This window comes from Cryptomeria japonica, chromosome 3 (assembly GCF_030272615.1).
Source record: "Cryptomeria japonica chromosome 3, Sugi_1.0, whole genome shotgun sequence".
NCBI classification, from domain to species: domain Eukaryota; kingdom Viridiplantae; phylum Streptophyta; class Pinopsida; order Cupressales; family Cupressaceae; genus Cryptomeria; species Cryptomeria japonica.
Genome location: NC_081407.1, coordinates 66,730,141 through 66,756,489, shown reverse-complemented (window position 1 = coordinate 66,756,489; position 26,349 = coordinate 66,730,141).

Genomic DNA, 26,349 nt, shown 5'->3' with positions numbered 1-26,349 from the left:
TATCTCATCTATCCAATTCGGGATAGACATCTACCCGAACGGGGTAGGCATCTATCCAATTCGAGATAGGAAGTTCTCTGGCCAGAGACTTAGACTCATCAGGACCATCTGAGACCTAACTCACTCCCTAAAGACTACACTCCTCTACTAGGAGTGCATCGAGGTCACCGTCTCTAAGAGAAAATGAAATAACATAATACAAGCTTGAGTTCCGCCTCAGAATTTGGCCTAAAGCCTCGGGAAGTTAAGTGAATCCATATGGGATTCCTTCTGAGTATGCGTTGAGATATTTTTAATCTTCCAATTAGTAATTCTATACCCTTTGATTGAGAGATCAAGGGACTTCGAAAACCATCTACTCGTCTTTAACCAAAATCCTAGACCCCATCCCCGAACGCTTGAGCACTAGGGACAACTTCATCCCTAGACTGCCTACATACCCATTTAGGCATGGGATCAAGGTGTAAAGTATGTAGTTTTATTTTCTAACTATGGTTTAATGTAAATTGTTTTGGTGGGTACGCAACCCTTTCTAGGGTCAATGTCCTAGACAGTTTCTCTGCGGTTGCTACCCACGATGGTAGCTCTATAGCAAAATAAGCTCAAGGTGGCCTTTTTCTTGTGGCCTAAACAGCTAATTCCTACTTCCTATCATGAGTGTCACCCTTTACCCATTATCAATTGTCAAAAATCATTAAGATAAAATTAAATTTAACTGAGCGGATGTAAAATTCATTTTAGAACTATATTTTTTAGATTATCGATCCAAGGGGGATTACCCGCCCTTTGGATTTCAACTTCCATATGACCCTTATTACTCATCGACACTTTATAGGGATGATGCCACAGACGTCGTTGTTGCAGCTTTATTAGGCATTAAGTGCAGTAGTTCAACACGATGGCATTACCTGTAAGTGTGACCCAGAGGCACCATAGATATTGAATGCTGCTAGGTTTTTTTGTTTCAACTTCTCTTGTTTAGTTATCTAACTAAGTAACTCTGAAAGCTTAAAACAACTATGAAAGAAACTATTATTCTATTGAAAGCTTAAATAAACATTATCCTATTGAAACTTGGAAATTGAGATCATTATTTGTAAAGACTTAAACAATTGAAAATAGACTAATTCTATGAAAATGAAGAATCACCATCCTATTACTTCTAGACGATTGATATTCAAATTGAGAAGGGCTATTATATCTAGTTCTTGAAAAATAAATTGTATGATAACAACAATTATGTAACTTGCATGATAATAATAATATGTAACTTGCATGATAACAATAAATGCGTAACTTGCACGATACCAATAATAATGTAACTTACATGAAAGATTAACAAATGTTCATTTTATTAAATGAGGATAATTTTAATTAAATAGTGAATCGTTTGTTTGAAATAAACAATTGGTTAAGGAGATTATGATTCTAAACATGATTACTTGGAAGAAGGTCCTTTAAGACATTAGACAATTTTGGTCAATAAATTAAATTTAAATTGACAATTACGACAATATAAATTAATAATTTATAATGAATTTAAAAAAAATTACCAACCCAATAAATCTTAACTATTTAAAGATTAAAGACATCAGTTTTCCACAATCCATCATGTTACTTGTTGCTATTTCTGGATTTGATTGTCTGTGTTTTTTGCATCCAAACTTAATCTACAATTATAAATCTACCAAACTAAAAATTTAATTTGCATGTATTAGTTAATAGTAATTCCAATTTATAAATTTAGTTATAAATTAATCTACAAATATTATTTTTCTAAACTGAAATTTGATTCCTACTAGACTTTTAATTTGAATTTATTAATTAACAAGGATTCCAAATTATAAATTGATATATAATTTAAATCTCAAAAATAAATTACCAACTAAAAATTTAATGTGAACATATTAATTAACAAATATAAAACAATCATAAATGAGCCTCCCTTTTTTTTTAAATATTAGATAACAAACAATTGAAGAGGGATTGGGAGGGGGGGGAGGAGTGGAGGTCGTGGGGCCCACACCCTTGCTATCCTGTGAATATAGGCCCACAAGAGTGGTGGGGTGGGGGGTGCGGGCCCTCCACTCCCTTGCGACCACTGTAGAGATAATGGTTGCAGTGGAGTGAGGTTCTACTCCCCGCTCCACCTCCCACCACGAAACACAAAAAATTAAAAATTAAAACAAATATATAATAAAGTAACAAGTCAAAACATGGTTAAAGAACTTATGTGTCTTGAGCTAATACTCAATGCGGTTAATTTAAGCCTAGTAACATTCTCATATTTTTTTGATAGTAGGCAAGTAAAGGGGGATATCTTCTCGATCTTTGTTATAGCTATTGTTGTTGTTGAAGCAACTATTGGAATAGCTATTGTTCTGGCAATATATCGTAATAGAAAATCAACTCGTATTGATTAATTTAATTTGTCAACATGGTAATTGAGATCTCCTTCCATATGAGGAATTTGTATACCTATTTCTATTCAAATAGATACTAGACCTGTCTCTCTAAAAATAAATCTAGATCTTTGTTTTATTTTAATTTTATAGAGATTTATTATAAGTATTACGATCAATCAAGAGCAATATTCATATTGAACTCATTATCCAGATGATCTGTCTTACACGATTAGACGAGATTCGGTCAAATCTGTCTCTTTTATAAAACAAACAACTAGAATCTGAATCTATTCGTTATATCACCAATAATAAAATAATTGATTTACTTGATATTCATAATATATCGTCATTGGCCATTTATTAAAAAATATTATTCAATTACAAACTTTGTATATAATAATAGAGTTCTTAGATTCATTGGCGCATTCAATCAAAATTTATGATATATGCATTGGTTGTACCCAGTGTGTACGAGCGTGTCCCAAAGATGTATTAGAAATGATACCTTGGGAAGGATGCAAAGCTAAGCAAATTGCTTTTTCTCCAAGAAAAAAAGACGGTGTAGGTTGTAAGAGGTGTGAATCAGCTTGTCCAATGGATTTCTTAAGTGTACGTGTTTATTTATGGCATGAAACAATGTGCAGTATGGGTCTAGCTTACTGAAAAATTAAAACAAACATATAATAAAGTTTTGCAAAGATTTACATTCGATAAAAAAAAGAATTTATATATATATAATTTCTATTTTATTAAATCTGGAGATAAATGCAAAGATGAAAGATGAGTATTTCCAGAGATAAACAGAGAGAAATAAGTTGCACAGTACACACACACACACACACCCACACATATATATGTATGTATGTATGTATTTGAGATTAAAAAAATTCAGAGAGAGAAACGTTTTCAAATATATATGTATTTGGAGGTAAGATTTCACAGAGAGATAAATATCTACTAAGATATTTACTCACAGAGATAAATAAATAACACAAGATATACATCCTCAAAAAAATAATTATGTTGTATTCAAGGATAAATGGATTTTTTTTTTCACAATGATAACAAATACAAGGATATGTAAAAAAAAGATAATTATATTTATGAGAAAAATATTTTCACAAAGAAGATCAAACACAGGGTTTTGTATTATTCATAGAGATAAATGCATGAGATTTGTTTTTGTTCTCTATCCTAATTTTTGTTGGCATTGTGTTGTCATTGATGTCAACCGGATTGTGATGTCATTGATGTCACCGGTATAGCATGTCACCGGTAAGTATGGAATGTTGATCAGTGAGCAAGTATTGGAGACCGGTATGGTATGACAACAGGTAAGTGATGGTTTGACAGTGTTTTGTTGCCAATTGGTAAGCATGTGACCGATAAAGAAAGCAAGGTTGAATTATAGGCAACCGGTATGCAGTTGGATGCCATACAATAGGACTCCCACTGGATGAAGATGATATTGTAGACACCTAAAATTGTCATGTCTAATTAAATAAATATCTTTATTTATTTAATTATCTAAGCCTAATTCTTCTATTAATTGAATAAATCTTTATTTATTTAATTAACTCATTTATCCTCTTCTAGCCTTATTTCACATTTAAATAAATACATTTATTTATTTAAATTATCCTTTTCCTAAATTAAATAAATATCTTATTTATTTAATTGATCCCACTTCCTCTATTAATTAAATAAATCTTTATTTATTTAATTAATTCATTAGCCTTTTCTACCTATGACACATGTCATTCATCTCTTAATTCATACACTACCTACCCTCTCATTATTTTCTTATTTCTTCTACCTACCCTCTAATCATAGCCGACAATTTATCTTTTACACCTCTTAATCTTATCCCTCCATTTCTTATAGTGTCTTCTATATAAGGAGATGTTTCCTTTATTATCAAACCCTAACTCAATTGCGCACTCGACTACACTATGCCTTTGCACTTTCATATGCGATCCTACTTGCAACCACATTTTCGTTCTTTGTTGAGCTCTTGTGCACATATAAAATCTGAGAGCAAATATATCAAGCAAGATCAATGGAGATAGGAAGAATGGAGATTCAAGCCCTATTGGACATGTGATGGTATAATCTTTGTGATTTCATTTGATTTGCATTGTCTTAGGTAATCTTCATATGTTATGGTGGATCTTTGTTGTTGTTAGGCTAGGGTTTTGTGGTTGAATTCATTTAGTCTTTCAACATTGTTGTTATCCATTTTCACCATAAACATTTTGGAACGCCTGGTGGAACATGGTTTTTTGTTAGATCTATGTTTTTTGTAGGTTTTCCTAACCATATATTGTTGTTTTGTAAAACAATTTGGAGAATAACCTTGTGCAGCTAGGGTTTTGGACACAAAATCAAGATCTTGGAGAGATTTGATCATATCTCACAAACGGCTTGGAAATTTTACACCAAATTTTTTTTTTAGGTTGAAGACAGTATCAAGCGCTCTCAAAGAAAAATTCAGATTTATTGGAGCATATTTTAATTTTCTATGATTTTTTTATGAATTTTCATAAAAAATTAATTTTGAGAGAAAATGAGCAAATTTTTTGGATTTTCTTACATTTTTGGAAATCTATCCTAATTATACACAGGATATATTCTTTGTGATTTTAATTTTGATGAAAAATATTTCCTAAAAAATTGGATCTTTAAAAATTAGGGTTTTTCATTGTTTTGATCAGATCTCACAAACGGCTTTGAATTTTGACACCAAATATTTTTTGCAAGTCAAAACAATTCTCAGAGATTTCCAGTAAAAAATTTAGAGTTTTTGAAGCATATTTGAAATTTCTATGAATTTTTTGTGTATTTTCATGAAAAATTAATTTTGAGAGAAAATTAGCAAATTTTTTGGATTTTCTTATATTGTTGGAAAGCTCTCTGATTTATACATAGACTTTGTTTTTTTTTTTTTTAAATTTGATGCAAAATCATTCCTCAAAAATTAGATCTTTGAAAATTAGGGTTTTACATTATTTTGCTCATATCTCATAAACTGTTAGGATTTGTTGTATGAATTTTTTTATGAAAGTTTGGGCGGCCCTCAAGACTGTCCAGTAAAAATTTCAGATTTTTTGGATCAATTTTGCATTTTATATGAATTTTTTATAATGTTTCATAAAAAATTAATTTTTGGAGCAAATTAGCAAATTTTTTTGGATTTTCTTACATTTCTGGAAATTTCTTGAAATTTTACAAGTGGTCTTTTTTTAATGATGAATTAGATCTTTGAATTGGTCAAAAAAATCGTATTGTTGAAGGCCCATATTTCACAAAGTCTTTTGGATCTAAAATTTACCTAACTTGTGTGCTTGCAGGAGGGGTATTATTGCAAAACTACTAATAAATATTTGTTGCAGAATTTTGGCAAGGGTTTTTCATCTTTATAGTGTGCCTTGTTTTCATAGATTAGCAAACACTTCAATCGGTGCACTAAAATTGAATTAGTGTCCTTTGTGTCTTGGGCAATAGGCTCTTTTTGTTTCATCTATAGAGGGCCTGTATCCCTGTGTGGTCATTAGGATTACTAGTGAGGAGAGAATGACCCAAGTGGTAGCGAGGAGAACCCACCTCTTCCAAACCACTATAAACAACTGTATCCATGGTGAAAACTATGGATAATGTGTGCTGATTAGTTCATACCGACACTACGTCTCCCCATAAACCCATTTGATCAAATTTATTTGATCAGTTGTAGGGCGTAACCCCTATCGGCTGGGAGCCTTCTGTATTTATAGAGCTGAAAGTGCTGCATGTATGGCCACATGAGCAGATTCCCTTACTAGAACCTTTTTGTTTTAGAAGCCAAAATCCTTCTAGTTGTTGGGTTAGGAGGTCGGACCTCTGGAGCGACCCACACACATACAATTCTTAGTAGAGATACAAAGTTCGCCATGGGGAGTTTTTCGTGGGAACTGATGCTTGGCTACCCTGAGAAGTGAGTGTCGAGGGTGGAGCCAGTGGGGTCAAGCATCTAAGTATCCACTCTGAATAGCGTAGCCTCAGGGGAAACCCCATGTGGGATCAACAACTATTGTCCTGGCCAGCCATAAGAATTGTGCTTGACTTATTTTACACATTCAAACATTCAAGACCAAACATCAAAACATTGTGTCTTTTGTGTCTTCAAGTGTATGCAAAACAATTTTACATCAAACAACACACTTTTCTTTGAGTCATTTTTGAGTCTAAACACTTGCAAACATTGAGTCCTCATCAATATTGTGTCCTCTTGTCGCAAAAAACAGTCAAAAATTCAGATTTGGTCACAACAACAACTTCACAAATTGGAAAAATTTACAGTCCAACAAACAAGAGCAATGAGTTTCAGAATTCTTGAGCTTCCTAAGTTATTTCTCTAGATTTTCATATAGCATTCAGCCTATTTCTGGGTCTCAGAAAGTCCATCATTGCTTTAAATCTTACATTACATTCACATTTGTCTAAACTTGAGTCAAAAGGTCACTTGCTTGTCCTCATCATACTTTGTCAACACACTACATACAACAACATTTTGCTAAGTGGTCCCTCATCAAGGTCTATCACCTTTGGGTCTCATTTGGTCTTACTTAGAGTCAAGGTCAACTTACCTCATCAAGAGAAACTATCATCTCTTTGGAAGCCACACCTACTCTACTACATACATACTTGGTCTTACACTTTGGACATTGCAAGTAAACCTCAGATTCATTTACATTCCATCCAACTCTTGGTCTTCCATACTCTTTCCATTTTCATCTAGTCTCACACATCTTGGTCAATACCTAGTTCATGGTTGAAACCTGTTCCCAAAAATCTAGGAGAGAAACTAAAGAGGCTCAAAAGTCCGCAAACATGAGTTCCTATGAATATGACAATGATATCTTTTTCAATTTTGATCATACTACATTACCTGACATGGATGCTTATAGAAACATTCCAAATGTTGAGCACATGGACACTACAAACAACAATGATACACACAATGACAATATGGACAACTTTTTCGTACATTCAGCAGAAGTGGAAGACATCATTATGGATCCCCATTTCAATAGATTGGTTGAGTAAATAATGAGGAGAGATAGACAATATTTCTTACAAGTGATGGCACAAAGTGGAGCCAAGATCCCTCATGATTTTGACATGTCTCAAATAATGGAAAATCGACCTTTGCAACAACCTCACCTCAACATGGATCAAAGGAGGCCTAATAGTGGAGGCAATAGAGGACCACATCTTGTGCTTGAATCACCATCATCTTTGTTTCAAAAAACAGAGGTCCCATACACACATGGTCAAGCATATGATACTCACCTTCACAGACCATTATGGAAGTCTTATGCAGAAAAATATACTCAATCACATACCAATGCTAAGGATCAACCACCAAAGCAATTGGATATTCAAAGGCATGATCAAAATTTGGATACAAGGAAACCCCGTGTCAAATTTGGGGGCAACACACTAGAACAAACTCATGACATTCCTATAGAGTATGGTATACATGGACAAAACAGATATTCCATTCCTCATCATGACTCTATACCAAGTGGTCCTTATACGCAACACCATTATAGACCTCCTCCATATGAACATGTGTATGATCAATACCATCCATATATGCAACACACTCCTCCTCCACCCGATGGTTCAGGCATGGGATATGGTCTAAGAAGTCGATCTCCACCTAAGAACAATTTGGAACAACAAATTAAGGACTTACAAAAGAAAATGGAGGACATAAGTACACTGAAGCCAACTTACACAATGAGAGACATATGTTCCTATCCATTTGACAAAAGCATTCCAATGCCTCCATTTCCTACACACTTTGTGACACCTAAGTTTGATAAGTATAAAGGAAAAGGAGATCCTAAGGCACATATAAGACAGTTTTTCATAGCTTGCATTGAGGTAGCAGCAGAAGAGACATATTTGATGAGATTATTCCCACAAAGCTTAGGTGATCAAGCTATAGAAGGGTTCTCCCAACTTCCACTTGGAATTAAGTCTTGGGGTGATCTAGCAGAGGCATTTATCCAACATTTCTCACACAACATAGAGACAGACATATCGGTGACTACTTTGTGCAACACCAAACAAAAGGATGGAGAATCTTTTTCATCATTTTTACAAAGATGGAGAAATCTAGCCAGCAGATGCTCTTGTGAAACTCCACAAAAACAAATGGTAGAGATGCTCACCCAAAATGTTAATAAAGACATTGGTTATGAATTAAGAAAAGATTGTTTTTCCACCTTCAAGGACGTCATTGAAAAAGGCTTAGTGACAGAAAAGGTCCTAATTGAGCAAGGCATCGTCAAAATATTCAAGGAAAACAAAGATGACTTTAAAGGAAAAGATAAGCCAAGATTTTGGAATAAAAACAAGAACACAGTCAATGATGGTGTTGTGGATGCCAATACAGTATAACCCAAAATCATTTTTTCTATATCAAGTTCTACAAACAATCAAGTGAATACTCAAACAACTTCCAAATCACGAAGGAAGTACACTCCATTGGGAGAACCACTTGAGTCAGTTTTCAAGAAGCTAGTGGCAAACAAGATAATAACAATTCCAAATTTGCCTCCATATGAGCCAAAGGTTAAACCAAATTGGTGGAATGATGATGAATATTGTGAATTTCATAAGAGCAAAGGACATAAGATAGGAAATTGTCACCGGTTGAAGAACATCATACAAGATCTCATTGATAGAGGTGACATTGAGATTGAAGGACACTCATCCAATCAAGAACATGAATTGTTTAAAGAACTATTCCCAAAACATGACAAGGGAAAAGCCAAAGCCACAGATGAGTAGACCAGCTATACTAGAGCATCCTATAACTATGATTCAAATGTCAATCACATTTCGATGGACAATTATATCTCTACCATTATCATCAAGGACAAAACACCTGAGACTTCTACCCAAAGACCCAAGATTGTCCTAAAAGGCATCGGATCTTCTTTTGAACCTACCTTTGAATGTAATGTTACAACTCGTCGAGGTAAATTCACTTTACAAGGTGCTCCAACTAAAAACACTACTTCTTCATCAACCAAAGCTGAGTATGACCTTGTAGAACAGTTAGGGAAGACACCTGTGCTTATCTCAATCCTTGAGCTCTTACGCATATCCCCCGCACATAAAGCTATTCTTGACAAAATCTTGAGAGACACTTCTGTCCCTACTGATCTGAACATGGACCAGTTTCAAGCCATGGTGGGATACCTTTCCATTCCACACTCACTTACATTCACAGAAGTCGATGATGCCTCCGTAAGTCAGCCACATAATGCACCTCTACACATCGAATAAAATGAGTCCTGATAGATGGAGGAGCTGGTCTAAACATTTGTACATTGAGCACAATTAAACAATTGGGATATTCTGATAAAACTGTAAATTCTACAAACAAAATTACCATCAAAGCATATGATGATGAAGAGCGATCATCCAAAGGAACAGTCACCTTGCCCCTCAAAGTTGGGCCAGTTACAAAGGATGTGGTTTTTCAGGTCCTTGATCTAGATCTCACATACAACATACTCTTGGGACGTCCTTGGATTCATGAGATGAGCACAGTACCATCTACATATCATCGATGTATCAAGTTTCCACACAATGGAGTTGAAATGATCGTCAAAGCGGATCCAAATCCATTCATATATTGCAACAATCTACAACCTCGATTAGAAATAACAATCCTAGTCAATTGAGAAGCTATTCCTTCATCAGCATATGTGGATCCAGAATTCTTGAAACCTTCTACATCAAAGTAAGCAGATCTCAAAGAAAAATTCAAGATTAAAGATCTGGGATGTGGTGAGTATATCTTTCATGTTGATCAACTCCCACTATCTCATAAGGTATTCAGTCGACAGGAACAATCTATAAATAATTTGCAAGGAATTGGATGTGAACCACCTAGTGTTGTGGCTACTGAGTCTGAATGCAAATCTCCTCTAGTGGTGCAAGCAATTCTTGATATCAATAGTCCTAAGAATGGATCCAACAAAGAATCTATTGAGCGTATCACCAACCCTCTTGAGAAATTACATAGCTTTACCATTTCATCCACTCATTCAATTTCCACTCCGCTCCTAGACTTGGATCAACAAGAATTAGAAAAGCCCTTACTAATTGGGGATCAAAAATCAAGATTTGAAAAGAAAAATCTAAAATTCAAAAATAAAGAAAAGTCCTTTAGTCCAAAAGCTATTGGACTTTGCAAAAATCAAAGTCAAGGATAAAAATCGTACAAATAAAAAAGAGCAAGAGATGATCTCCCCTATTATCAAAATAATTGGGGGCAAAAGTTATACAATTTTAAGTCAAAAAGCATACTTGTTGATCCTAAGTCTCCATCATGCTATCCTACTTTCACTTCTTTTCACAGTCATAAGGCTTCATAACTCATCCACTTGTTCCACACATCCATCCCCTTTTGGCGATACATCATGGACCTTTAATGGAGCTTCCTTGAAGGATTTTGTTATCAAGGATGCCCAAACTTCTTCAAGTGACACGCATACGGGCCTGTGTAGTCCACACACTAGTAATTCTATCTCAATTTCTTCATCAAGGAAGACAGTCACTCGAGATACACATCATTCAATCAAGGAATAATGCAGCTACAATAATAAGATAAATCCTCACACATTTGAGGTGGGTGACTTAGTTCTCAGAGAAAATCCTAAAAATCAACAAGGCAGAGAGAAGAAGGGCAAGTTCGAACCAAACTGGCTTGGTCCTTACATCATCACAGCAGCATATGGATCTGGTGCATATCAACTCTCAACCATAGAGGGTGAACCTTTGGAGGATCCTATCAACAACATGCACCTTCATAGGTTTTACACATAGCTCTTTAGAGTATCCCAATTCAAAAATACAAAAAAATCAAAAAATTCAAAAATACGAAAAAAAAAAAAATCAAAAAAGTAAAGAGAAATAAATTCGTCCAATGGTGAAAACCACTTTGGTGGTGCCCTGGGTAAGTACAATGGTGAAAACTGGGTCACCGATGCCATGTGTAGAGACATTGCTCCTCCCTCCTTCAGGATTCCATTTCCTTCTTCACTTTGCACACACTCACAACCTATGCATCCATAATAAACTTACCCATTCCCATCATGGCTTGTTATTGATCTACCCAAGATTGGTTAGCCATTCATAATAAACCTCCCTTTTCACCCCTTTCCATTCATAATAAATTAGCTCCTATCTGTGGCTAAGGCAAATCCTATGTCTAGTAATGGATTCAGTCAGTTTCAGATAAGACACAATAGCAACAATGGACTTCAACAAATCAAATATTTCAACAGACTCAGACAACATATGGTTTAGTGCTATCTATCCTTTTGTGAAAGTAAACATTGTGACCACAATCAAATAAGACTTATACAAGTGATAAGAGACGCTAAACTTGAGGACTATAGTGGATGTTGGTGTCGAGTCTTGGTTTTCTTTTGATTTTTATCTTTTTTGGTGACATGTCTTTTAGCTTTTCCAGGATGTCTCTGACTAGAGATTCTATCTCCAGGATGTCTTTGACTAGAAAGGCGAGGATGGGGTATCGTCACCTATTTTTCTTTTGCTGTCTGTGGATTGTCTCTTAGTAATGCTATGACTTGTCCAAGGATATGAAGACACTATGAGTCTAGTGTGAACTGGGGCATTCCTTGTTTGTGGCTGTCTTATCTCCATGCAAACAGGTACAATGACTTTTTTGGGTCGAACATATGCCTCGATTGCCATAACCTATTTTGCCATAATAAAGCTCAATGATGATAATGCACAAGAAGCTCTTTCACTTCCATATCTTCTATCTTCCACCCCCCTTTCTTGATTGACCTCCATCATCCTTCTTTAGTCCGTGTAGCCCGCTATCACATGACTGAGTATAATGACACGCCAAAAACATTTGCATTTCATGTAGTTGCACCTACATTACCACATATTAATCATTTTATACATACATATAGATATCACAATCGCATCACATCCCGCACACAACACATATTAGCACATTTTACATTCTCATCATGCAAATAGTTATTTGCATTATCATATTCATTTGCATTTCATACATTCACATTTGCATTGGCATAACATATTAAAAACATAAAAGAACAAAAATGTTGCATTTCATCATGTACATATTTGCATGCATATCATAACCATCACATAGAAACATACATCATAAAACATATAAAAACATCACATAGGTACACATGCATATAGTTTTCGTAAGGAAGAACCATCTCATATATATATAAAAAATCAGAAGTGTCATGATACAATGATGTCAAAATACATATGGCTACACAGCCAACCCTTGTGTCACCCTATCTGGACAGAGGAATCCATTGATCACTCCTGCTAGCACTGCTGGTAGTGCTAATCCTCTCCATGTCATAGTATCCCAAGCCACGTGTCCAGCCCTCATCTCCAATCCCGGATCCTGAAACACTCATCTCAGTGCATCCCTATCTCTGTCTCGATTGTAAGGAACTAACTCCCCATCGATCGGTATCCACAGTATCCTGTAAACATCCTCCAAGGTGACTGTCATCTCACCCATAGGCAAATAAAAAGTGCATGTCTCTGAATGCCACCTCTCAGCCAACGCAGTTAGTAACCCCATGTTCGCTTGAAACTCAGGCACATACAGAATATATCGTAGACCCATAACCTCAATGGCAGCCCTATCCTCGAATGTCAACTCTAGTCGTAACCTCTGAGTCGATGGGAATCTCTCCCGTGACTCCAGCATAGGTAAGTACTCCTGCAGTCAAGCAAATCAATCATGTCTATCCTAGTGACACTAATTGTTCATCACAAAGTGTTGCTATCTATCCTAGTGACACTCAGTGTTCATCACAAAGTGTTGCTATTTATCCTAGTGGTACTCATTGTTCATCATAAAGTACTACGTTTTAGCACTCCCTGTTCATCACAAAGTGCTGCTCATATTTGCACTCCCTGTTCATCACAAAGTGCTGCTCCTATTGGTACTCCCTATTCATCACAAAGTACTATGTCTTGGTACTCACTGTTCATCACAAAGTGCCTCGATCTATCCTATCCTAGGGCTATACTTGAGTGTATCCTCTTGAGTAGTTTCCTAATTCTTATAAATTAGGTTGACTTGGATTTGAACATGGAGAAAGTTTCGGGACTACAAACAATCATGATCACAACAAACCGGTAAGGCAACCTAATGCTTATAAATTCAATGGGAAATGTTTTAATTGCAACAAATTTGGTCATAGAGAAAATCAGTGCAGATTTAGGAATAATCAGAATACAAACTCATCCACTGGTCAATGTTCCAAATGCAATAAAAATGGTCATAACTCAGACAATTGCAAAATGAATGTGAAATGCTATATTTGTGGTAGATTTGGACATTTTTCTAATCAATGCAGAACTCAAAACGGTCAAGGTCATGGAAAAGCTATTCAAAGAAACAATGTAACTTGTTATGCATGTAACAAGGTTGGACATATTGCAAAATTTTGTAGAAGCAAGAGTGTACTGGCAAACAACAAGGGATCTAATGTCAAAGGAAAAGAAAAGGTAAATGAAATTAAGCAATAATTCGCTAAACAATGGATCAGGAAGAGAGATCAGAGGATGATGAATCTGTCTCTGCACCGGCAGAACAAGGCAATCTTGCACTGGTAGGAGATTCTTCATATAACTAAGGAATAATCCTTAAGGGTAAGGAAACTAATTTAAAATCATGCATTTACCCTCAGTTGGTGGTAAGAAGTTATATTTCTTCTTTACTGGCAGACATGTTGAGTTACAATGGAAATTCACTTCACCCGTGAAGCATTTATTGCGGTTGTAAGTTAAACCTTTTGGTTATAAAGCATTGAAACCTCTCATTTCAACTCACTAAAGCATTCAAGTATTTGAAGAAGAGAGAAATTGAGTAAAGGCATCCCAAAGGTGAAGCAACAAAAAGTTTTTTAGAGCATTCAAGGATTTCGCAGCTAAAAGGTATTTAACTTACACAATGGCTTCTTCATCCTCTGTTCCTGAATTCGTTGCAAACCCTACCATTATGGAGAAAATAAAACAAACTAGACCTATTTTCAAGATAATCCCTAAGATAGAAAAACTGGATGACTCCATTGGTGCATTTTCTAGAATCCTGAAGGGAGTCACGTTTGCTGAAGACCCTAGGGCATACATACATTGCTACATTGAAAGTTTAGGGTCTGAATGTTTCAAGAGTATGTTCATAAATGTTATCACTGACAAACATGGGGTACTTAAACTGGAACACAAGGTTATTGAGGATTTAGGGTTCATTAACATCCTCAATATGCTAGAATTCTCAGATGAAACCATCCACTATGTTCTTAGCAGGGTTCATGGTGAATTCATGTGGTTAGATTCAGTTTTTTAGATCACTAAGGAAGCTATAAGGTTTGTTACTGGTTTACCCTCCACCAGCACTAGGTCTGACAAGAAAAAGAAAATTCCAAACAAGGAAGTTATGAGCTTAATCAGAGCTACATTTGACAACAGGTCACTTAGGCTTAATGATATAAAAGATAACAATGTTAAATTTGTACGTATGGTCATTGGCTGTAAAGTTTCTCACACTAACAGACTAAATTATGTATCTAGTTTATGCATTCATAGTTCTCATGAGATGATCTTGAATAATGCTAAAACTGATATCTGTGAATGGTTAAAGGATTAATTGCTAGAGAATTTGAGAAAGATAAAAGGAGATAAGAAGGGAACCTTTAAATTTGGAAATATGATTGTGAATTTAATGCTTTACTTCTCAAAGGAGATTTCTGGTATTGGACATAAGGATTTTGCCTATGATATTTTTGTTGGTAAATAGATAAAGGAGGCAATTACCGGCATGGCATCTGATAGTGAAAAACTGGTAAAAGAGTATTTCAAGAATTTTCAAGCAAAAATGAGACAAAGGGAAAGGATTCCCCAAAGCATTGTTGATAAGTATGACAAACAAATATGTTTTGTGATCAAAAGAGATGAAGTATGGATGGAGGCAGTTAGACCTAGACTTGTCTGGATTATAGAGATGGGCTATGAGGTGGATTCACACATCTTGGATTCATATGCTAAAATACTCCTAGATGCTCCATCGGAACCAACAGAGGAGATATTTGGAAATGCTGAAACAATTGAGAAAGGTGTTGAAGTTAAGAAGCAGAAGAAGATAAGAGACAAGGTAATGAAAGATGCTTCAACATTTGTTGAAATTTTTAAGAAAGGCTTATTGAAACTAGATCCAATGAAAGGTGTTGTTGAGCAAGAAAGAAGAATAGAACAACAACCAATAGCACATATCTCTCCCGTGGCTACCTCATCTGATTCTGATAATGATAGGGAAGTTGAATTCAAAAGAGTGGAAAGAAAGAAAAGAAAACCCTCACCAACACCTGCTCCATCTCCTAAGAAATCAAGGACACTCAGAAAGAAGCAACAGGTTGTAAGAGAGCCTATTGGTCCTAAGAAGAAAGTTACTCCAAAGAAGAAATCTAAACCAAAGGAACTGAATACTCTTTCACCGGAAGAGTTAGTCAATGAAATCACTCAAGATGGTAATCTTAGTAATGTAAATAAATTTTATCATTCTTTTAAGGATTCATAAAAGGATACTATAGAGGAAAGCATTATTTTGTATCTAGACATATACAAGAAGGTTATGTTCCTAATTAAAGATATGTCTGCTCAATGTCAGTAAAGTTAGGTTTAGTGCATTGGTCCATCTACTCCCATCGGTAATTGGTCATACTAAGCTTATCTCACAACATGCATGGAATGCATCATAACCCTCTGAGATAAGATAGTTAAAGAAGTTGAAGGCAAGTGATTGAAGGCTTATACTGGATGACCATAGTGGAACAAGAGGATGCCTCAGGTGCATGAAATCAGAGATATGCACCGGTTCAACAAGTGAAAGCATGATGAGCTACCAGGACAGAAGAGGAAGAATCAATTGTGATGAGTTTTCCACTTTGGCAAACCGATTGAGATGAGGTATGAGCTGATGAAGGAGAAGGAAATATTTTGCATTTGCAGACATGGACCTACTCCGGGATGTTGATGTCAATCGGAATGTAGATAGATATTAGTGTCACTAGTGTGCATGCAGATGAAATGTCAAATGGTAAACATATCTACTAATATGCTAGAAGATCAGATGGAGATTGATGCTTCCATGGTTGGACATAGCTCAAGAATGTTGACATATTGACCCTATAGATGTTACCAGTATGCAAACAAGAGTGTATTCAACTGGTAAGTATGTCAACCAGTAAGCGAGAAAAAGAGACAAGTGAAGAGATCCTATTAGATGGACATGTGTCTGAGTTTAGTGACCAGGAAAATGTGATCCAACTGGCAAAACAGAGAAGAGATGACATGAAGGTTGACCAGTTAATGTATAAGCGACAGGGAGGTTGAACCAGTAGATGAACACCGGTAGTATGTTGGTCAGTGACTGAGCTTAAACCGATATAGTGGCCTAAGAAGAGGTGGATGCCCATGATGATGACACGTAGGAAATAGGTGGTGTGCGTGTAGTGGAGGATAAACGATGCGTCGGTGAGGTAGTTGGTGAGTAGGTTGAAATTAGTGTCGACTGCATAAATCACGGGTCCATTGCAGAGGTGTGCGACTCTAGGTAGATCAAAGGACATCTCTTGGCGAGTTGATTGAAGAAAGAGAACTGATCATCTTGTTGACTTGGAGAAGAAAACTACTGAAACATTCATGATGATTGACCAAATGGCCGACAAACAGACCGTGTTCACTAAATATAGAAAACATGTATTGGAAGAAACGAGATTGGCAATGATGTCTGATTGCTTGCAAGTTGTCAATCCCCATGCAGATCAGATATTATTTGATACAGTCCACGATCGGTGGAAGGAACCCTAGTGCGCCAAGATTGAATTCATGATTTGGCGGGAAAGTTCACTTATAAATATGCAGACCAGAGAACATAGAAGATGATGTTGCAGGTCGGTTAGAGGAGGAGAAGAAGAGCATATCAGTGGTTCAGTCCAAGTGTAATTTGTGGAAGATCATAAATGACTGAGAAGGTGTAACTGGTAAGGTTAGAGTGACCGGTAAGCTACAAAGAGTGTAGAAGTCAAGTGAATCAGTAGTGACAAGTTGCAGTGGATTAGTGTGAGCAGAGAACTAGTGGAGATCAGAGAAAAGTGAACCGAAAGAAAAGAGGTAGAGCAACATAAAGAGGACTCAACCGGTAAGGTTGTAGTAGAGAGTGAAGAAGAGAAGGATCAGTGTGAGTAGAGAACCAAAAGAGAACAGAGTAGAGGAAGACTGGTTGAGAAGAGTTGAACTAGTAGAGTGATTTTATTGTGTGAGGTTAGAGAATTCATTTGTAACCAGGTAATAACTATTGTATTGTTTGTAATCATTATGATCATTGAGTTGGTGCTCAATGTAGGGGTTGGTGCTCCTTGGGTTGGTGTCCTAAATCATCAGGGGTTGGTGCTCCTTGGGTTGGTGCCCTAAACTTTGTAATACAAGTATTTATTGTGAGGTTGGATTGGAGCAGTAGACTCCAACAACATTTCTCACCGATTTTTTTTCCCATATTGGGTTTTCCTCGTATATCTAGTGTTATGTGATGTGCCCTTTGTGTGTGCTTGCATTTTGGTCTTCTCCTTATCTCACTAGTATATTCACTTTGTGTTAGGTCTACTAATTGGTACACACATTTAGGATTAAAAGGGTTAAGTTTGAAAACCACTGATTCACCCCCCCTCTTAGTGGCATCTTGTGTTCTACAATTTTTAATTCACTAAAAGAAGTATTGTTAATGATCTTAGGTGCCCATGATCTTCAAGGTGCCTTTATTATATAATGCTTTCACTTGAGTGAGGTGCCCATGATCTTCAAGGTGCCTTTATTATAGAATGCTTCCACTTGAATGAGGTGCCCATGATCTTCAATGTTTATGTTGATCTTTAGAAATGATATTCTCTAGAAAGAGTAAAGTAACTTCAAGTAATATAGTACTTTCATATGTATCCAAATGGAATTCTTCAATAAATCTTCAAGGCCATATTGATTCTTCAAGAGCTACATTCATATTTTGTCCATTTGATTCAAAGGCACATAGAAGATAGTCTTCTTATTAAAGTATTGCATCATCCATGTATTAGCACTTGCACCATATGTTTTGAAGGCATAACCTCGCCATAGAAGAAACAATATCATTAGTAACTTAGTAATCAACTTCATTTTTGGTGCAAAGAAAGAACATAATATTATTTTTTTTGTCATTTGCCAAAGATCATATAATATTCCTTATAAATATAAAATACAGTCCAATGATTGGTATAAAGGAGATCAACATATATTTTCATGGGAATAGGAATAATAATTTTTTGTCTTGTTTAAAATACAAAAATAGACATGCTACTACATATAGTAATGATCCATAAAAAAATTAGGCAATGGGTGAGCTATCCTTTCTAGGTTTGCTCCCCAGACAGTTTATAAGGGCGATAGTCACCCATTATAAATAGTATGATTGAAAAAAAATGGATCAAATATAGAATAGAATAACAAATCACTTGGATCTCCAAAAAATGATGCTAATGAGAAATTTTTAAATTTACTTATGCATATTTACTAGCTTGTACATTTCATAAAAAAAATATTTTACCCTACATTTATAGATAGATAGATGATTTCTTGTTTGTCATTGTGATAGTTTGATATCAAGGAATTTGGTTATCAAACATACTATAATCAAGAATATTCTTAATGTTAACATAAGTCATATCCTCCATCAAATACCTATAAAAATTAAATTTGAGATAAATCATGATGTTCCTTCCTTTATTCCTACTAGTTCACATGTGACTTTTTGTGATGCACTGAAAGGACTAATATAAATAATAACAGTTACTTTGGGAGGGTCACATGAAAATATGAACTAAGACTAGATGAATCAACTATATTAAAAATTCATATGGAAGGATCAACACCATTAGTTATGAAGTGCTTGTTTATTTGTTCATGTCTCACTAACAAGTTATTTATAAAAGATAGCATAAAATGACAAAAGAGACATTACTACATCCACTCATACTAAATGACTATCAAAGATATTATAAGGAAGAGTTATAAGGGAATTATGAAATATCAACACTTATAATGGATGATCTAGGAAAGGACAAGTCTACACCATCTCTTATAACATTGTGAAACAAACCCCATTAAGACTATTCTTCATATATATACCTAATCTTCCATGAAATCAAATTATTTATTTTGTGCATATCCAGCTATCATTGCAGTCTTAATCTATTTGACTTGAATTCTTTCAAACAGTTCACTTCCCTTGTGCATTTTGAAAAATAAAATAAAATGTAGATTTAATGTTTGCACTAATGATGCTTTTCCATAAAAAGCTTTTACATGTTTATTCATAAAGTACATATGACTCTCTATGACGTGTCTAACTTATAGATAAAAAGATCGTGCTTTCACATGGCACATTAAGAGTTACATCTCTTTGCTTCCAAGTGAGTCATTTTTCCAAAGATATCATATTTGGTCCATCTTGAAGTGTTAAAAGTGTCCATGTAAGGGTTAGAGTCATTTATGTCAAAAATACAAAAATACAAAAAATGTAAAAATTATAAAGTTGCAACATTACCAAAAAGTGCAACAAAAGTGTAAAAATGAAATCCATTGGTCATGAGGTGGTTAGAGTAGTTATAAAGGAGTTGGAAATGGTTTATAAAACCATTTTTGGTCGAAATCAAGAGGGTAGATCAGTTTGGAGGGGATTTGACAAAGATTATCCATCAAACCCTCAATTTGTCATGAGTTTTTAAGGAATCTGTGGCTATCATAGGTCCATGGAGGATCTCATTTGGTGTAATTTTTATATGTAGAAGTTATTAATGATATATTAATGAAATATATTTCAGATGAATCATTTTTTATGCATTTTTGTGGAGTATTTGGCAAGATATGTTTATCTTTACAATAATTGTCAAAACCCTACCAAGGGTTACCCGGTTTTGAGAAAATGATCATAACTTTTTATTTAACCGTTGGATCTGGCTCAAATTTTTAGAGGAATTGTGTAAATTAGTATTATAAATTATGACCGAAGCGATTTTATTTAAGATAAATATTGTAAACGTTATTGGTGACTGTTTGTTACAGTTCATGGTGAAAGGCAAATTGGTGAAGGCAACAACAGTCCGGTTGCAACATTTGGTGTGGTCACATGAAGAATAGTAATGAAGAAAGGCTATATGTTTTGGAAAGGTATTTTAATATTCTTTCCATTTATTTTTGTCTTACTTAATTTGGTTAAGAATTGAATTTTGTGTGGTTATTTTGGTGAAAATAGTTTTTAAAGGATGAAACCCTGAACTAGGGTATTCCATGACAATAAAGAATTTGTTCTCTCATGTTATGGTGAATATTATGATTTGAAATCTTTAATGAAGGTTTTTAGGGATGTAATATAACCTTTAAAATTGGTTTGGAGTTGAGAAGAATGTTTTATCTTTTTATATGCCTCTTGATTCAAGTTTAAAGTCTACCCTTGAATGAAGGTTTTATGGTTTGTGATAGATGCTCTGCATCAATGCTTTTTATGATAACTAGTTCAATATTAATTGATCATTGTGGTTGGCCCATAACAATGCACTATCAATATTAAAGAATAGTTACCCTTTCACAAAAGACACATCATTTAGATTTTGTATAGAGTTTTGATCTATTAAAGAGAACACATTTCTTAAAAAAAAGTATAAAATCAATAAGATTGATTGATACATTTGAAAAAAAAAAACTATTTGATATATGGTAAATTCAATAATGGTTGTATTTATGTATTTATTTCCAAATGGTGTAATTCATTCTATGAGAATTTTCTTAATTGATTGTAATGTCAAAAATCAATCATGTAAATATATTTTAATAAGAGAAGAAATTGTGGGATGGATTTTTCTAAGGTTATTAGAATTTTTATCATGGAGATATAGTTAGATACATTATTGAATTGTATATATGCACTTGAGATCCTCTAGTCTTGTTAAAAAATAATCATAATTAACTAATATCATTTAAGTACCTAATAAGGTGAAAAAAAAATGCATTCTAATATTTCAAATGAATATGCGCCTTTCACAACTCTTTAAAAGTATATGTTAAATTAATATGATGATACATGTAATTCGAAAAATAATTCAACATTTCCAAAATTGATGGAGGAAAGTAATAATTTAAATAAAACATTTGTCTAATAGTCTCAAATAAAAAAAATTCCTTGGAAAAAAAAAATTACCTCTTGAAGTGCAATCCTAAACATGCTAACCCTCCTTTTTTTTTTGGAAAAAATCTCCTTATAATCATGCCACAGAACTAATACAATATATGATGCATCTAATCCTCAAAAAAAAAAGAAATGAACAATTATGTCACTTACTCATATTTGCCACATGGATTATAGGAATTTTCATAAAGAGATTTCTCATCCAGTTCAACTTATTTTTTTTAATATAACCTGTAAAAATGATTAGTATAGCCTAACCTGCTCTGATACCATGTTAGAAATTAGGATCTAAGGATACTAATCATTATAAACAAGATTATAAAGTAAATGAAATATGAAACATACATGCAAAATGTACACATTACACAAGATATACATGGGGAAAACCCTTTCAGGTAAAAAAATCCATAAAGCATCATTTAATTAAAACACTTACAAATATAGTCTATAATAAAATAGACATGAACCTGGGGACACTCCTCCAATACTTCCACATGGCCAGTAATACCTCATATGCATAGTGATACAACTCACCATAAAGCTCCAAATTCACACACCTCTCAAATGAGAGAGAACCTCCTTAAATATAGGAGGAAGGGTGACTTCACTAGTCACACCTTTTCAATAACCCCCACTCATAAATAATTAATAATCTAATAGTTATTAGATTATAATTATTTCAAATGGGATATGCTTATAAAGCATATAATATATAAGGTTTTATAACCTTATATTAGAACATTATATATAAATGTTATAAGGATGTGATCCCTAATAACATTATGTTCTAACACATCTTGTGTTCTACAATTTTTAATTCACTAAAAGAAGTATTGTTTATGTTATTCTATTTTTAAAAATCTGATTTTTCTTTTGATTACTTCAGCAAAAGAAAATAATTTGTTCCTAAATTTTTTATTTTTTTTTGGTTTTGAAATCTAATCTTTTTGAAGAAGAAATCGAATCAATGTGAAGGAAATAAAAGAGTTTAAATGATATTCTCATTTCCAAGTATATCTGAAATGAAGTCTACTAATTATTGGCAATTATGCAATTTTTTTATTTCCTATTTGCATATAAAACTCCTCTATCAAAATCTACACAAATTTACAATGGAAATTGCATGCAAGTGAATAAAATTATCTTTCCTTCTACTTCATGAAATCTAAAGAAAATACATGCATGCAAGTAAGAAGAAAAAGAGATCCATTCCCTACCATTTTCTACCATCATAAAAAAAAATTCCCCTACTTTTTTTCATTTGAAAGAAAACAAGTGAGTAGACAAGATGGGGAACCTGGATTTGAATGAAGAATTTGTTATTGAATCCTCTCCTATTCTCCCAGCCAACCTTCTTCAATCCTCCCTTGTAGCTTGGTAAGATCTCCTCAAAAAGCTTGAAAGAAAAACCTGTCTCTTACAATACAATTTGTCTACAAAAATCTTCCTACTACTAACATCTTTTTGCAAGAATTCAAGAAATTACTTTTCATTAAAAGCAATAGACTCCCTTTTCGAAGAAACTTGAATTCAATATATAGAAAAAAAAGTCATTTTCCCACTACCAAAGAAATTAATTGGCTAGAGATTCTTTTCTAAAATAAACTCCATGCAAAATTAACTATTGTCAAAGTGGGGGTTACATGCAAGAAAATGAAATTTGAAATCTACTTCTAGAAACTTCTCATTTTCTCCTACGGCATGTGCTCAATTGGTATTTTGAGTAAATAAATAAATTTCCAATTAAATTTATGAGCTTAGGTGTGTGTCTCCACTATTTAATTCCTTTTATTTAAAAATAATTTCAACCATTCCCAATTGTCTTTTCTAACTAACATTACTCATTAAAACAATATTAATAATAACAAAAATAATAATAGTAACAAGTTTTTTTTTCCAAGGTAGAGAAAGAGGGTTATGACACCACCAAGGTTCCCCATTCTGTATTTCAAGGACGAGCAAAGTTTCAAATCTAGAAGTTTTATTGTAGAAAGGAATGCCAATTTTATCTGGGCTCTATTTAGGCAGACGAAGATAGAGAATGATGATTGGATCAAAAAAATTCTCAAGTTTCATGGCTACTCTCAATTCGCCTCAAATGATCGTTTGTTGGACTGGGAGGAAGAGTTAAAGGAGATTTGGGCTCGTGGAGGTGACAAACCCAAGGAAGTGATTGAATGCTTCCCCAAACCAAAGCAAGTTGTTTGGAGCAAGCGTGTTCCTGTCATTCTCAAAGGAGTTGATCCTTCCCTCCTTCTAGGTTCTCCCTCCTCTGCTGGTTGACCACTTCCTTTGTTAATATTCATTATTGACTACACCAGGAGGCTTTAATCTCATTAGTGTTAACAGTTTAATCTAATATTTTCTAGCCTTCTCCAATTTCAATCACTGGACTTTTGAAATTTTGGATTTGCCCTTCATAATTTTAGGGCAATTTTGTAATAATATTTTGTCTTGGGTCTAATCCTCAAAGTTTTAAACTCGTATTGTATTTTCTATTTATATTAATATTAAATGTTCTTGGCTATACCCCTTTACTGATAAAAAATAAATAAATTGCAATAGCCAAATTAGGAAAGTAAATAATAGAAGGTAGGTGATACTTAGCTCAATAGTCAAAGAATGATGTTGAATAGACAACAATATGAAATGTATATGTTGTCAAACCTTGAAAATAAAGCATGTTTATCAATGTAATAACTTAGAATTTTGTGTTGGATATTTTCTCTATTAGAGGACAAGTTTGCAAGTCTAAGATAAAATTGTGTTTATGGTCATGTACATATGCTCTAAACTTATCCTAGCAATCTATAGATTATATAGCTTTTCTTTAGTCTTCTACTCTACCTCTTCTAGGAGTTGGGGATTAGTGGTGTTAATAAATACTTTATTAGGTTGTCATAAGACCAAGCCACAAGTACACTATGCTTTGATTGGCCCCTTGAAATTAAACAATATTGAAAGCAACAAGAAGTTCCTAAGATGAAAAACATTTAATCATTATTACACAAAATTGAAACATGTCAATGTTGATTCCTTTCAAGAATGATTGTTTGTCAAATTTGACAATTAGTGAATGATTATAATGAATGCAAATTGAATGTTTTTTATATGTAAGAATGATTGATTGTCAAATTTGGCAATAGGCGAATAATTAAAATGAACACATTAAATGTCTTTATATGTAAGAATGATTGATTGTCAAATTTGGCAATTGGCGAATAATTAAAATGAACGCATTAAATGTCTTTATATGTTAGAACATAACTTCAAATTATGTCAAAAGTGTGTTTAGTCAGCTCAAGGTAGAAGGGCAAAGGGTGCGAGTCAATCAAATTTGAAATTTGTATTTTAAAATGAAAAGGGACAAGTTAATGACCATGAAGTTGTCAACATGTTTATCAATGTGTCCTCAAATACAATTATAATTAGATCTAATTGACAAACAAACAAAATGATAATAAGTGAATTGATAGACATGTATGTTAGAACATAACTCCAAATTATATCAAAAGTGTGTTTAGTCAGGTCAAGGTAGAAGGATAAAGGGGGCTAGTCAACCACATTTGAAATTTGTATCTTAAAATGAAAAAAAAAACACAAGTTCATGACCATGAAGTTGCCACTATGTTCGTAAATGTTTATTGAGATAGAATTGCAATTAGATCTGATTGACAAATGAACTAAATGTGCATAGGTGCATAAATTGATAAAAAGAATGTATAAAAATATTTGTGTAAATGTATAAAACACGACCAAAGATATATAAATATATAAAATATAATTTTAGATAATATCATTCCATTTATAACATACACATGTTTAAAACATTTCCTCAAAATAAATATAAAATAAACATACAAATTCCATGGAAATGAGAAAGCTCCATTGAATGATCAATTAAGAGGAATAGACCTGAACGAAGTTGAGTGGACGCCCATCATTCTAGAAACAAAGAAAACTACAAAGTTGCGTTCATACTAGTTTTGGAAGACTGCTTATTATATTAAGAATTCAACAGTGTTACATTGGAATCATGATGACTAACTCTGTGCATGAACAGCTTTTGTCCAAATCCAAGTTCCACATTTGACTGAACAACTAAATGTCAAATGGACAAACATCATTAGTGGGGTATTCTGTGCTAAATAGATGAATTGGAGCGAGAAGTTCGTGTTTAAGCAACTTGATTGATTATGGGGCAAACTTCACGTTCAAAGTTGTACAACTCAAGCTTCTCCCCCTTTCCACTGCTTCAAAAACTCATTGATTTTAATGGACCTTATTCAGTGGATTAAAGAGAAGAAAAAGTGGTAAGACAATGGAGGATGATGGTTAATCATTCCTTCCCTTCTTACCAAGTTTTTTCCCTTTATTGATGTAACTAGAGGGATCCAATTTGATGGTCTTTCTGCCCCATTTCTAAGAATTTGAGCTGTATTTTATAATGAAAAGAGTTCAAAATGGTTACATCATTTAGGATGAGTCTTGTTATTCTTAAGTGGTTTTTACTTTATTGCGTGATTTGAAATTATTTGATTTATCTTGTGTTGATGTTTAAAAGTTTCTTGATGTCTT